The sequence below is a fragment of the Rhinatrema bivittatum genome, chromosome 9 (genome assembly GCF_901001135.1).
Source record: "Rhinatrema bivittatum chromosome 9, aRhiBiv1.1, whole genome shotgun sequence".
Taxonomy (NCBI): domain Eukaryota; kingdom Metazoa; phylum Chordata; class Amphibia; order Gymnophiona; family Rhinatrematidae; genus Rhinatrema; species Rhinatrema bivittatum.
This window is the reverse complement of record NC_042623.1, coordinates 159,672,020-159,686,660: the sequence shown is the minus strand read 5'-3', so window position 1 is coordinate 159,686,660 and position 14,641 is coordinate 159,672,020.

Below are 14,641 nucleotides of genomic sequence, written 5' to 3'. Positions count from 1 at the left end.
AGAGATTTTAATATCTTCAGCGTGCCTTCTATTAGAAGCCTGGAGTTAAGAAGCAGTGCATGTTTGCATATTTAGAGAATTTGGCTGTGCTGCTCTGAATAAATATGATTGGTAATCTGGCAGTATGGTTGCCATCTGTTTGAAGGTGTGCTCCTGCATATGGCAGAGCATTAGTACTGGAAGTACAGGCACTGCAAGTAACTACTCTGGGGGAAGATTGCAGATACAGGGCATCAATTCATGGCCGATGAAGGAGACCATGTTCCTTCTAGCCCTGGGCCATCATGGAAAAGCGGAAGACAGTTCTGAACCAGAAGAGGTGGAAACAATACTGGAACGGTGTTTCTTAACCCTTTGTGTGTGCCAGGAACCACTAGCTAGCTACTTTCCTTAAATCCATGGACCAGTTGTTGCAGTACTGCTGTGCAGGGGAAAGATTCCGCCAGAAAATTCAACAGCCCTGCAGCTGGTCTATGTCATTTAAGAAGGTGACTAGTCAGTTTAAGAAAATTGTTTTCTAAAAAATATTGCTGTTATTTAAAAAAAAAAAAAAAAAAAAAAAAAAAAAGAGGAAAATGCCCTCTCTCTCTCTCTCTCACCTCCTTCTCTCTCCCAGCCAGCCACCAATTCATCACTGAAATCAATATTCCACCCTTTTCCTTTCCTCCCCAAATCAGCCATCAGTAGGTCATTAAAAAAAACAAACATCCCTTTCTTACCCTCTCCCATAAGTCAGTCACTATCTCGTTAAAAAAAGAAATTATAAGAAATTCTTCCGTCTCTCTCCCTCCCCCCCCCCCCCCCAAATCAGCCACTAACACTGCTATGATTAATAACCCCACTCGGTAGACTCTCTTTCTCCAGTTGGCTCTGATTCCAAGGCGCAATCTCTGGGAGGGGAGCAACTGCAGCTGAATGTCATGAAGCCATTGTGAGAGCGAGTCAGCATCTTCTCTGTTCTCCGGCTCCTCCTGGCTTCTGTACGGGAATTCATTGAATCAGTTTTACTCTGGCTCATTAACATTCAGCTGCAGCTCCTCCCTGCCCAGATCTGGGGTCTCAGGGCTCGCCCCCAACTGGAAAAAAAAGTTTCTGCAGGGCAGGGGGGAAGGTTAGAAAAGTCACTGCTCTATTATAAATCGGTTGATGGAGAGGTGACTGAGTAGAGGTAAATGGAACCTAACTCTGAGGAGAGAGTGGAGCGCCTCAAGGATTGGTTCTGGAGCTGGTTCTGTTCAATATTGTTGTGAGCGATATTGCAGAAGGGTTTAGAAGGAAAAATGTGGATGGCACTAAGATCTTCAAAAAAAGTAGACCCATCTGAAGGACTAGGGAGAAAGAGAAGTGATTTGAGAAAACTCGAGAAGTGGCCAAAGGTTTGTCAGCTAAGATTCAGTGCCAAGAGGTACAGAATCATGCACTTGGGGAACAGAAATCCAAAGGAGCTGTATGAGATGAGGATAAAAAGAAAACAAAACTGATGCGCATGGACAAGGAGATGGACCTTGGGATGATAGTGTCTGACAATCTGAAGGAAGTGAATCAATGTGACAAGGCGATGGCTAAGGCCAGAATGATGCTGGGTTGCATAGAGAGAGGAATTATCAGCAGGAAAAATGAACTGATAATGCCCTAGTACAGGTCTTTGGTGGGGCATCACCTGGAGCACTGCATTCGGTTCTGGAGACTGTATCTCAAAACAGGATGGAAGTGGTCTAGAGAAAGGCAACCAAAATGGTCTGGGATCTGCTTTAAAAGCCATAGGAGGTGAGCGTTAAGGACGTGAATATGTATTCACTGGAGGAAAGGAGAGACAGGGGAAAGAAATACCTGCAAAGAATTGATGGTGTGAGAATCAAACCTTTTCCAATTGGTGGGGGTGGGGGTGGGGGGGGGTAGATTTGGGAACAATATCAGGGAATATTTCTTCATGGAAGCTGTGGTGGATGCATGGAAGGCCCTCCCGGAAGAGGCAGTGAAGACAAGAATATTAATGTAATTCAAAAGAACATGGGATAAACAGAAGATCCCTAGTGGCTAAAGGATGGAAAGAAGAAAAGGGGTAATCTATATTAACTGGGGTAACGTACATGGAACAGCAATTACTACCCTAAACAATCAAACAGGAAAAAAAACCCCACAACTCACCGGGCAGGCTGGATGGACCACTAGGGTCTTTTTCTGCTGACATTTACTATGTTACATCTACTATGGTGCAGGGTGCAGTGGAGTGTGTGCAGCTTCAGGACAGTTGCTGCTTCCTCCGTCTCTCCATGGATTGGCAAAAATGCTGCCAGGGACTGGTGGTTGAGAAACACTGTAACAGAGTGACTCGCCCTTCGGGTGCCAAGGCCGGGAGATGACATGCAGAAGTCGGGCCATTGCGCACTGCGTGGATTTTTAAAAGCGTGTGAGTACGCACATATCTCCCGGTTTGCACACAAAAGTTGTTTTGAAAAAATGGGGCAGGGCCTGACGTTCCTAGATTTCTCAGTGAAATCTGCGCGTAAATATTTACGTGCACAAACGCGTGCCAGGGTCCCCTACCGCATAACTTTACTTCTGCTATGGATGTCGTGTAAGTCCAGGAACAAATAAATCCTAGGCTAGTCAGCAGGGTTTTAAAGGTAGGAGCTAACAGGGTAAAAGGGAGGCCAATTAACTAGGGGGTTAGGAAATTCTATCCTTTACTTGGTTGACCTGGGAACGAACTGGGGAAACTGGTAATTGCATCTGCACGAGTCTACTAAAATCTCCCCACTTATGCAACAGAGGCAGCATTTGTGTGCACATGTGCACAGATACAGCCTATTTTATAGCATGTGTGCATATACATGCAGATGTTATAATATGGCTGAGTCCTTTGGCGAGAGCTGGCATACGTGCGGACATGTGCACCCGCGCGGCTGTATCAAAGTTAACATCCCTGTGTGTGTGCTGCCTGGATGCCTGGTCTTGTCTGCAGTGGTGTCTACAGGGGGCTGTTCCTCGGTTTCCTTATTTTATTCTCTCTTCCTTTGCTTCTCTTATGTTTCATTATCATATCCATGACCAGATCTGAATACACGGTTTAGTCCAAAGTTTTGGAATTAAGGCCCTAAAGTGTCCTTTTTGAAAACTGACTAGGGTCGAGTAACCTAAATAAAGGCTTCTAGTTTCATTAGACTCCTAAATTTAGAGGCTTAAAAATTGGGTTGCTACAGGGACAGAGTTAGGGCGGGAAAACAAAGTTAGGAGCTTAGCACTGATTTTCATAACTAGCCATCTAATTTTGGACCCTATATCTAGGCAAATAAATAGCAGGCCTAAATTTATGGACCCAACTTTTAGGATGCTAAATTTATGTGAATTTTCAGCTGAAAATTTAGGAACCTAATTTAGAGGTTGGGTTTTTTTTTAAATATCAGTCACAATGTGGCTATGTTAGCACTATTTAGGACCTGATTCACTAAGGCTTTTCTCCCGAGCCGTATCTATGGGATAAAAAGGCTTAGTGAATCAGGAATTTAAATGCATTTTTTTGGCTACATTAAAGGGTTACTACAAAATATGGGCCTCATTTTCTAAAGTATCGCAAGCCTGCGATACTTTAGAAGGTGAGGGGCGGGGGGCCGAAACGGGGGGCGGGCCTGCGCTAGCCGGCAGCGATCGCACCATCGCTGCCGGTTTCGCACCCAATATCACCACCATAGGAGGTGTAGCTATTGGGAGCGAAATAGGCAGCGAAAAGGCACTTACCTTTTCGCTGTGCGCGCCAGCATTGCGGAGTCGGCCCCGGTGATGCCCCGACTCCTCCTCTTCCGGGGCCGACTCCGCCCCCATTTTGGTATCGCACGCGAAAAGGGACATTTCGCGGGCGAAACGTCCCTTACCACGTGCGATACGCTTGGAAAATAAGGCCCTATGTTCTTTAGCATGTGTGCTAAAAACATGCAAGGTAGTACACAGGCTCCTAAATGAGGGGTAATGAAGAAATGTTCTCTTATTTCCCTATCTAGTGTCTCTCTCTGTCCTCTGCTGGATCTTTTCATACTCTCTTATCTGCTCATTGAAAGGTAAAGGGCAGAATCCAACTAGGAAGAGAGAAATTGGAATGATGGCTAAACATGACAGATGAACAGTAATTACTGTGATGTATTAAAGTTAATTCTTTCATAAGCATGTATGGTTCCTTGAGCTACACCGTGGCTGACCAATTCCAATGAATTTTTCTAAAACAATCTTCTATTTTAAAATGTTAGTTTGAGACGTAATCAGATTACAAATTATCAGTAGTTTGCAAACAATTAATTTACCAACCCTGAGAAATTGTTACATAAACTTTTAATCTCCCACTGGGTGACAGACAGAGCTGCCAAATAATTCCAAGAATTACAGAAGCAAGGGGACACTTTGAACTTGTTATATTATTGCTAAATTAACTCAGATGGCAAAGGAGCACACTATAGTTAACTATGTAGCTTCTTTGGGCAGGCTTAAAAGATATGTCACTTAAGTATTTTTTTTTTAATTTGAAAATTGGAAATATCTCTGACGAGCAATAAATAGCAATTAATGAAATGAGCTGACTCAGAGTCCTTGGATTTTAGAATTCTTTAAAAGTTAATGCAGAACATTTCCGCACAAAACAAATTTGTTATCTCTTATAAATCCAAAGGAATACCTGCTTTCATTAGAGATGGGCAAACAAATTGCAAGCTGTGAACCTGATCATACGCCCCATGCATAATCAGGTATTCATCTGTTGGTGGGGTTTATTAGAATGCAGTGATGCAGTCACGATAATTAGAAGTCAGAAACCAGGCTATAAATGACAAAGTCCCAGATGCCATCTCTATATTGTTTATTTTATTTTATTTTTTGTTGGCCTGGCATTGTCCTCCTGCTCTTTTGGGCTTCCAGCTCTAATATTGACTTAGAGTGGCAGGATTCTTCTTTTACAAATACCTGTTTTACAGCTCACTTAACCCAATCATTCTAGTAATAGGTCTTCCACCTCAGGCCAGACACCAGGGTCCCTTTCAGATTTCTGCAATGCTAGGCTTGAAGTCCAGCCACTAGTTGTCATTGTTGCGTGATGTCTGGCATTCTCCCCACCTCAGGAGCAATGAATGTTGCCGCCACTACATGCTTAGTTTTGGTTGGCCCAGGAACCAGAAGCATGTCCAGGGAACTGACCCGAGGTCCTCTGCACGGCAGCATTTCACATTTCATAAATGCCTACTCAGATCCAAAATAAACACAGAGAGAAAAAAAGGGAAAACCTACATTGTATTAATATGTATCTCATCTGGTATATATATATATATATCTAATATTGACTCCATTTTCACTCATGATGAGGCCCCTAGGCATTATGGAATGAATGCATAATTAATTTTAATCAATCATTTTTTCTTTAAACATCCATCCAGTAATGCCCAGGGACCTCATCATCATTAGTATAAAATAGTGGCCAATTTTAGGGGTATTTATGCAGACTAACACCTATTATTGTAATGTGAGGTTCTCTCTTTCTCCTGAGTTTTGGTCTGAAATATTCTGAAAGTTAGGCATATATGAAAGGTAAAATGAGGTGCTTTTTCATGTTTTTTGATGGTTCACGTAAAAGTTGTTGCACTAAAATTTAGGAAAAGATCTTTCAGGAAATTGAACATTTTTGAGTTTTCAAAAAATACGTTTGTTGGCTACTCTTGTCCGCTCTACAGTCATTTAGACTATTGCTCTTCTCTTTATCAGGTTTAATTAAAATGGCTTCAAATTGTGCCAAACACGGTGGCAAGTCTATTGACTAAGAAACTGATACTAGTAATCTGTAATCTACCATTTAAAACAGCCACAATACATGAAAGTAATGCTGATTTTTAAAAAGGGCTTCAGCAGTGATCCAGGAAGCGACTAGTGAACCTGATGTCAGTGCTGGGCAAAACAGTAGAAGCTGTGCTTACAAACAAAATTACTAGTCATATATATAGTAATGGCTTAAAGGTGAAGATTCAACATGGTTTTAGCGAAGAGAAGTCTTGCCTTACAAATCATATTTTTTGAAGGTGTAAAAGCAAGCAGATAAAGGTGGACCAGTTGATACAGCATATTTGGATTTTCAGAAAGCATTTGACAGACTCCTCAGGAAACTGAAAAGTCATGGGACAGGAGGCAGTGTCCTAATGTGGATTGGGAACTGGTTAAATGATAGGGGTGTGCATTCGGATTGACCGCATTAGTAAAACGCTACTCATATTTTTTTTTAACTTAAAAAATTGATTCGACATAAACGATCGGATTTCCCACATATCCAACATAGATATGTTGGATATGTGGGAAATCGCGATTGTTGAGCCAAAATAAAAATATAAAAGAACTTTTGGCCAGCTTGGGGGGGGAGGCCCCCCCAAGCTGGCCAAAAGTTCTTTTTGGGCCGAACGAGCCGTCCGGCGCGAACGAGCCGGGAATCACGTGACGCCGGCGTCACTCGACATGCCGCCGACGTCACATGCTTCTCGCCAAGGATTGCAGAAATGACATCCTCACTCCTCGCTCCATCACCAGGGAGTTGTGGTAAGTCTGGGGGGGGGATTAAGGAGGGTGAGGGGGTTTAAATTTTTTTTTTGCACATATGTACATATACCCAACTCATTGGATTTTTTTTATGTCCATATTGGCCGCAAGTGGGACCCCCTTTCGGACATAAGAAATATGAACATAAAATTTTGCTCTGCACATCCCTGTTAAATGACAGAAAATAGAGGGGGTCCATTTTCAAAGGCCTTTAGCTGAATAACTGTCAAAGCATCATTGAAAGTGGCTAGGGTCATGCTACAAGCACCGTGATTCTGGCAGAAGGATGGGATATCTGAAGATACCAGGTGGGTGGGAAAGAAGGGAGAGGGAGGGAGAGGAAGGAGAAGGGGGGAGGGGCGGCTTACTGCTGCTAACTTCTGAACTGAGAAAGGGAGGGAGGAAGAGTGGGTGCTGCTCAGCGAACATTTCTTTATGAAGTGCTTTGGAGCAGTTTGGGAGGTGGAGGGTGCTTGGCCTGTCAGGGCCCGTTTTAAAAATATTGGTTGGGGGTCAGGGAATCAGGGCACAGGCCCATGGTTAACTTTTTTTTTTTTTTAAATACTGTGCCACCTAACTGACTATGTTCTTTTGCTGGATAACTATAATATTAACCGGCAATATTCATAAGGTGGCCAGTAAGGTTTAAAGTTATGTGGCTAAAGTTAGCCAGATAACTATGGGGGTCATTTTCTAAGCCTATCGCATGTGAAAAGTCCCTTTTTGCGTGTGATAGCTTGCCGGGGGCGGAGTTGGGGAAGGGAGGGGAGGAGTTGGGGCGGCAAGGAGGCAGACGCAGCAGTATCTTTGCACCCAATAGCACCACCTTTCACGGTGGCGCTATTGGGTGTGAAAGCCGGCAGCGATATAACACCACGGTAGTGCGATGGCTGCCGGCTTTCGCAGGCCCGCCCCCCCTTTGCCCTCCCACTCCCCGTTACTGCTGGATTCACCATTCTGTGTGAGAATGGAGAATCCAGGCCTATATTTGGAGAAATTCAGCGGGATGTTTATCTTACTGAATATCCGGGATAACATATCCGTGTAACTTGCGCGCGCCGGCCGACTGCCAGCGCGCGATTCTCCAGCACGGCCGCCGTGCTGGAGGCCTTGGTCCTGCCCCCGGACTGGCGCCCCACCCGCGCCCCACTCCCTTCCCACCCCTTTTTCAAATCCCTGGGACATACGCGCGTCCCGGGGCTTGCACGTGTCGTCAAGCCTATGCAAAATAGGCTCGGCGTGCGCAGGGGCACTTTCTCAAGGTTATGCGTGTAAGTTACGCGTGTAACCATTTGAAAATCTGCCCCTATGAGAGTATTGCAATTCACTATGAGATAGAGATGTGAATCGTGTGATCGATCGTCTTAACGATCGATTTCGGCTGGGGGGGGGAGGGAATCTTATCGTCGCGGTTTTGTTTTTTAAAATGTCGTGTAAATCGTAAATCGGGGGAGGGCGGGAAAACCGGCACACTAAAACATCCCTAAAACCCACCCTGACCCTTTAAAATAAATCCCCCACCCTCCCGAACCCCCCCGAACCCCCCCAAAATGCCTTAAATTACCTGGGGTCCAGAGGGAGGGTCCCGGTGTGATCTTTTACTCTCGGACCTCCGGTGCATTGTAGAAATGGCGCCGGCGCTACCTTTGCCCTGTCATATGACAGCAGGGCAAAGGTAGCGCCGGCGCCATTTTGTTTTTTTGTCCCCCGACGTCATGAGCGTAGGAGATCGCTCCCGGACCCCCGCTGGACCCCCAGGGACTTTTGGCCAGCTTGGGGGGGCCTCCTGACCCCCACAAGACTTGCCAAAAGTCCAGCGGGGGTCCGGGAACGACCTCCTAAACTTGAATCGTTTTGCCGTACAGCAAAATGGTGCCGACCATGCCGTACGGTCGGCGCCATTTTGCTGTACGGCAAAACGATTCGAGTTTAGGAGGTTGTTCCTGGACTCCCGCTGGACTTTTGGCAAGTCTTGTGGGGGTCAGGAGGCCCCCCCAAGCTGGCCCAAAAGTCCCTGGGGGTCCAGCGGGGGTCCAGGAGCGATCTCCTGGACTCGTGACGTCGGGAGCTAGGAATCAAAATGGCGCCGGCGCTACCTTTGCCCTGTCACATGATAAGGGCAAAGGGCCACCGGCGCCATTTCTCTTCACAGCAGCCATGGGCAGAGAGCGGGACATCGCGCCGGGATCATCGCGCCGGGACCCCAGGTCATTTAAAACATTTTGGGGGGGTTCGGGAGGGTGGGGTTTTGTTTTAAAGTTTCGGGGTGGGTGTTAGGGTTTTTTTGGTGTGCCGGTTTTCCCACCCCCTATTTAACAATACAATACAAATGCCCCTGACGATAAATCGTGGGCATTTGTATTGTATCGTGCACTCTAACGATTTTGGACGATTTTAAAATTATCTGACGATAATTTTAATCGTTCAAAAACGATTCACATCCCTACTATGAGGCGCAAATGAATCTCAAGATATATATATAGCTAAATAAAGTAAGAGACATTTTATACATCTTCACAGATGATTGCAGAAAAATATATGAAAACAAGGAAAATAACATTACTTTTTAGTGCAAAAAGTATATTAATAAATTATATAGCTACTTATCTACAGTAAAAGATAATTACGGATATTATTTTAATTACATGAAATTGGCATGTCAGTATAAGCTGGAGGGATAGCTGGGGTGACTGTCCTCAGACCATCTTTATGAACCTATTGTTCAGATTTTGACATGGTTGACTCAATCATTCATCCTTCTGAATTATGCAAGATGAATACTAGTTGTAATTGTGTACCTAGTCTGCAAAGTACTAAACAAATACAATATTATTTTATAGAAAATACCTAGCAACTTCCATCTTGCTATTTCGTGACTCTGCTTACCTTTGCAATGCTGCTGTAACATTCAATTGCATGGTTTGCCACAGTTAAATCCACTCCTGATTATTGCCCTGTATCTGCTGTGCAGTACTGGTCGATTTATATGATGTGGGAACAGCACAAATATCACTTCAAATATAACAAGAAGAAGAGGGAAAAAAACCGCATTCTTTCCAGTAGCAAATTTTACAAAGTTAATAGAAGGTCATCTATGAACTTCTCACTTTCAAAACAGCCAGAGGATCATAATCGCTTGATCTTCCTTGGTATGATACCTGTATATGACCTAAAGACTGCAATCTTGAGACAGTAAAGAGAATGGCTTAAGTTTATAGCTTTTCCTTTCTTGCTACAGTCACTGTCATTAGAAGGCATCGATCTAAGGCCACTTTCCTTACCATTTCAGTAAAAACAATGGTGAGGCATCAGAACCTCTTTTGAACCTGATTTACTGCCCTTTTCCCCCCATAGATTCAGAGGGGGCAATTTTGTAACATTGTGCTTAAATTAGCTGGAAAATACGCGCATTTGGTGCACTAATTTTCAAAGTGGACTTACATAGATAGACAATTCACAAAGCAGACTTCACTGCCCTGGACAATATTATACATCTGCATAAACCATCACGTACAACAAGATCTACATATAAAATTCAGCTGGATGTCCCTTCATTACCACAAGCCAAACTTTCCTCCACCAGAAATAGAGCCATTTCTATAGTCGGCCCAAAATTATGGAACTCTTTACCTCTACACCTCAATTCACAAGAAAATCTTAAATCCTTTAAAAAGGAACTTAAAGAATGGCTACTCTCACAGTCTTACAATGACTGTTCACCCAATGATAACAGAGCATAAATCCTTTTTCATATCCACCTCTCGCCCCCTTTGTATTCCAACAATCCTTCTGACTCTCGCCCGACTTGCAGAAACCTTCTTTCTCTTTAACGGCTTCAACCGTCAACTTCAAGAACTGCATACATTCTTATCTATTGTTCAATGTACTTATTAACTTTTACTAAGTTAATACTCTGTTTCTATCTGTTTTAATGTTATGAATTTAAATGTAACTGGTTCGTTGTAATGTAAACCGGAGTGAAGGCATTGTCAGCTGTACCTCGGTATATATACAAATGCTAAATAAAAAATAAATAAAAAATACATGCATAAGTCCTCTTTATAAATATGACAGTAAAATGTACATGCCCCCATTTATAGGCACTGTTTGGTATGCAGAGTTTTGCAAAGAGTATTTATAGCCATGTTTTTTAAAATCAAAAAGTATGTACACAAGTCCCAACCCCTCCCAGACTCCATCCCTGAAATGCCTCTCCCTGTGCGCACAGAAGTTGTGTATATGCCTACAGTGTGCGCATGCAGAATTTCATGCATGTGTCAGTAGCACAGTTTTCTAAAGGGCCATTTCTGCGGATAAGACACTACTTTACTGACAGATGTCCCTTTGAAAATGACCCTCAGAATGGGAAAGAGCCTTATACATCAAGCTTTTTGTGAGGCAATGAATACTGATATTCCTGCATATATTCAATTAACTTTCCATTAGAAAACTACCTTGAATAGTGGGCCCTACCGTCCGAAGCTGGGACTGCCCATATCCTCTTGGCACTTAAATACACAAAATAGTTCAAACAGCAAAAGTTCATATTTTTATCCTTGTGTGCCATCTTGCACTAATTTTTAAGGAAATGCAATATGACAATATTCTTCATCCAAGAATATGTGATTTGCAACTTTCTCAAATCCTTTGAATGGCAAAGCTGATTTGGATCCTGTATATAAACAATAAACTATGATTAACATAGTGCACAGAAGCTTGCTTTATGCACATAAATTACACTTTGAAAATCAACGTGAGGGCTCTGTAGGTAAAAGTATGCACAATATCTGATTTCGCATGCACATTTACCTGCATTAGAAGCAGACATCCCAGGAGTAGAACTGGGGCTGGGAAAAGATTTCCATGCATGCTTTTCATTGTGTGCATTATATCCTAGGGATGTGAATCGTTTTAGGACGATTAAAATTATCGTCCGATAATTTTAATATCGTCTTAAACCGTTATGGAACACAATACAATAGAGATTCTAACGATTTATCGTTATAAATCGTTAGAATCGTGAGCCGGCACACTAAAACCCCCTAAAACCCACCCCCGACCCTTTAAATTAAATCCCCCACCCTCCCGAACCCCCCCCCCAAATGACTTAAATAACCTGCGGGTCCAGCGGCGGTGCGGAACGGCAGCAGTCCGGAACGGGCTCCTGCTACTGAATCTTGTTGTCTTCAGCCGGCGCCATTTTCCAAAATGGCGCCGAAAAATGGCGGCGGCCATAGACGAACACGATTGGACGGCAGGAGGTCCTTCCGGACCCCCGCTGGACTTTTGGCAAGTCTTGTGGGGGTCAGGAGGCCCCCCCCAAGCTGGGCAAAAGTTCCTGGAGGTCCAGCGGGGGTCAGGGAGCGATTTCCCGCCGCGAATCGTTTTCGTACGGAAAATGGCGCCGGCAGATCGACTGCAGGAGGTCGTTCAGCGAGGGTTCCGGCGCCTCGCTGAACGACCTCCTGCAGTCGATCTCCTGCCGGCGCCATTTTCCGTACGAAAACGATTCGCGGCGGGAAATCGCTCCCTGACCCCCGCTGGACCTCCAGGAACTTTTGGCCAGCTTGGGGGGGGCCTCCTGACCCCCACAAGACTTGCCAAAAGTCCAGCGGGGGTCCGGAAGGACCTCCTGCAGTCCAATCGTGTTCATCTATGGCCGCCGCCATTTTTCGGCGCCATTTTGGAAAATGGCGCCGGCTGAAGACAACAAGATTCAGTAGCAGGAGCCCGTTCCGGACCGCTGCCGTTCCGGACCGCCGCTGGACCCGCAGGTTATTTAAGTCATTTGGGGGGGGGGGTTCGGGAGGGTGGGGGATTTAATTTAAAGGGTCGGGGGTGGGTTTTAGGGGGTTTTAATGTGCCGGTTTTGCAATTTACGTTTTTTCGATTTTTCACGATTTTTCACGATTTTTCACGATATTTTACCCCCCCAAACGGCAACAATACGATTCCCTCCCCCTCCCAGCCGAAATCGATCGTTAAGACGATCGAGGACACGATTCACATCTCTATTATATCCACTGAAAATTTGGCTTTAGTCTGTAGGGATGTGCTGTCGTTCCGGGAGCGACCTCCTACACGCGGGCCGTATTGCCAATATTCAAAATGGCGCCGGCGCTACTTTTGCCCTCACTATGTCGACATGCGCCTGCCTACTTTTGCCCTCACTATGTCAAAATGGCGCCGGCACCATTTTGACTTTTGCCCTCACTATGTCGACATAGTGAGGGCAAAAGTAGCGCCGGCGCCATTTTGAATATTGGCAATACGGCCCGCGTGCAGGAGGTCGCTCCCGGACCCCTGCTGGACTTTTGGCAAGTCTTGTGGGGGTCAGGAGGCCCCCCCAAGCTGGCCAAAAGTCCCTGGGGGTCCAGCAGGGGTCCGGGAGCGATCTCCTGCATTCGTGACATCGGGTGACAGGAACCAAAATGGCGCCGGAGCTACCTTTGTCCTGTCATATGGTAAGGGCAAAGGGCCACCGGCACAATTTCTTTTAACGCAGCCGTGGCCCGAGAGTGGGAGATCACACTGGGACCCCCCACTGGACCCCAGGTAATTTAAAACATTTTGGGGGGCTTCGGGAGGGTGGGGGATTTATTTTAAAGGGTCGGGTGGGTTTTAGGGTGCCGGTTTTCCTGCCCTCCCCCGATTTACGATTTTTTACGATTTAAAAAAAACAAAAACCATGACGATCAGATTTCCCTCCCCCCCCCAGCCAAAATCGATCATTAAGACGATCGATCACCCGATTCACATCCCTAGTCCACACCCTGCCCCATTTCAAAACTTTTCGCTTGTGCGCATAGCGGGAGATGTGCGTGTACATTGGCGGCTTTTAAAATTTACTCAGCGTGCGCTGGCCTGACTTGTGCATGTATCTTCTGGTTTTGGCGCACGCAGGGCTTTTAAAATTCACCTTTTAGTGTACAATATGCTAATTTTGTGGATGCTAAATGACCTTACTGTGCATGCTAATCTTTAGTGTATAGGGATTTGAATGTTTTTACATTTGTGCATTGGAACCATGATAGGACGGTGAAAGGAAAAAGCTCTTATTTTGACCGTTACAAATAATTAAAATTAATATGGATATGGCAACAATGTTTGCATTCAAAATAAAATGAGAAACATGAATGAATTTTCATTTTGACCCTTTATATAGTTTTTTTTCCACATGAACACAAAATGGGGCAAACCCATTAGTATATCAGGCTCCATGTTTTCATCATGACTGAGCTAAGATAACACCAGCAATCTTAATTGTTAGTCCTCACTGGCAATGTTTGACTACTGACTATAAGCATGAATGGCCATGCAAATTAAAATATTATTATAAAAATTACCACTGATATGATCTCTTGTTACAAGAACATTCTATCTGTACGAACATGTTTTGAATGCTCACAATCCTTGCACAGAATTAATTCTAATGATAAGAATACTGCTTACAAGAACAATGACATTTTTATAGATAACAAAAGTTATAAGAATAATAATGATTTTCCTCAATGTGAAAGAAAATGATAAAATCATAAATACAATCATGAGATGGAAAGTCAGGCTAATGCTGATGCTTAATCCACAATGGAGCTGCCAGCGCAGAGAGAAAGAAGATATTTAATAGGGCAATTTTCAAAGGTCCAAAGTAGGATAAAGCCCCCACACACATACATTTTAACCATGTGCTTTGTGCCAATTCCGAAAGTGAAAGTACACAAGTACTTTTGCTTAGAAAATTGCTGCAGATAAAAAGTACACGTAGTCACTTGCATTTGCCTTCTGTGAGGGTACAACGTTGCTTGAATGTACACACTCAAAGGTGAATTTTTAAAGGATCTCCATGTGTTAAAATGGCATATTGTTATGGGCATGGATCCTTGGACCGAGGTGGAGTTGGCACAGGATGGAGCCCTGTAGGACCCCACCATTGGCTGGTGGGGACAGGAGAAGCAGAGGGCCCAACTGGAGCTTTTCCTATACCAGCCCGCATTCCCTTAAGGTTGAGCCCTCAGGTGCTGGGGACGGCAGATCTTAGGTGGGGCTCCTGCTGACAAGGAGAAGATCAGTGGGTGATGTCAGA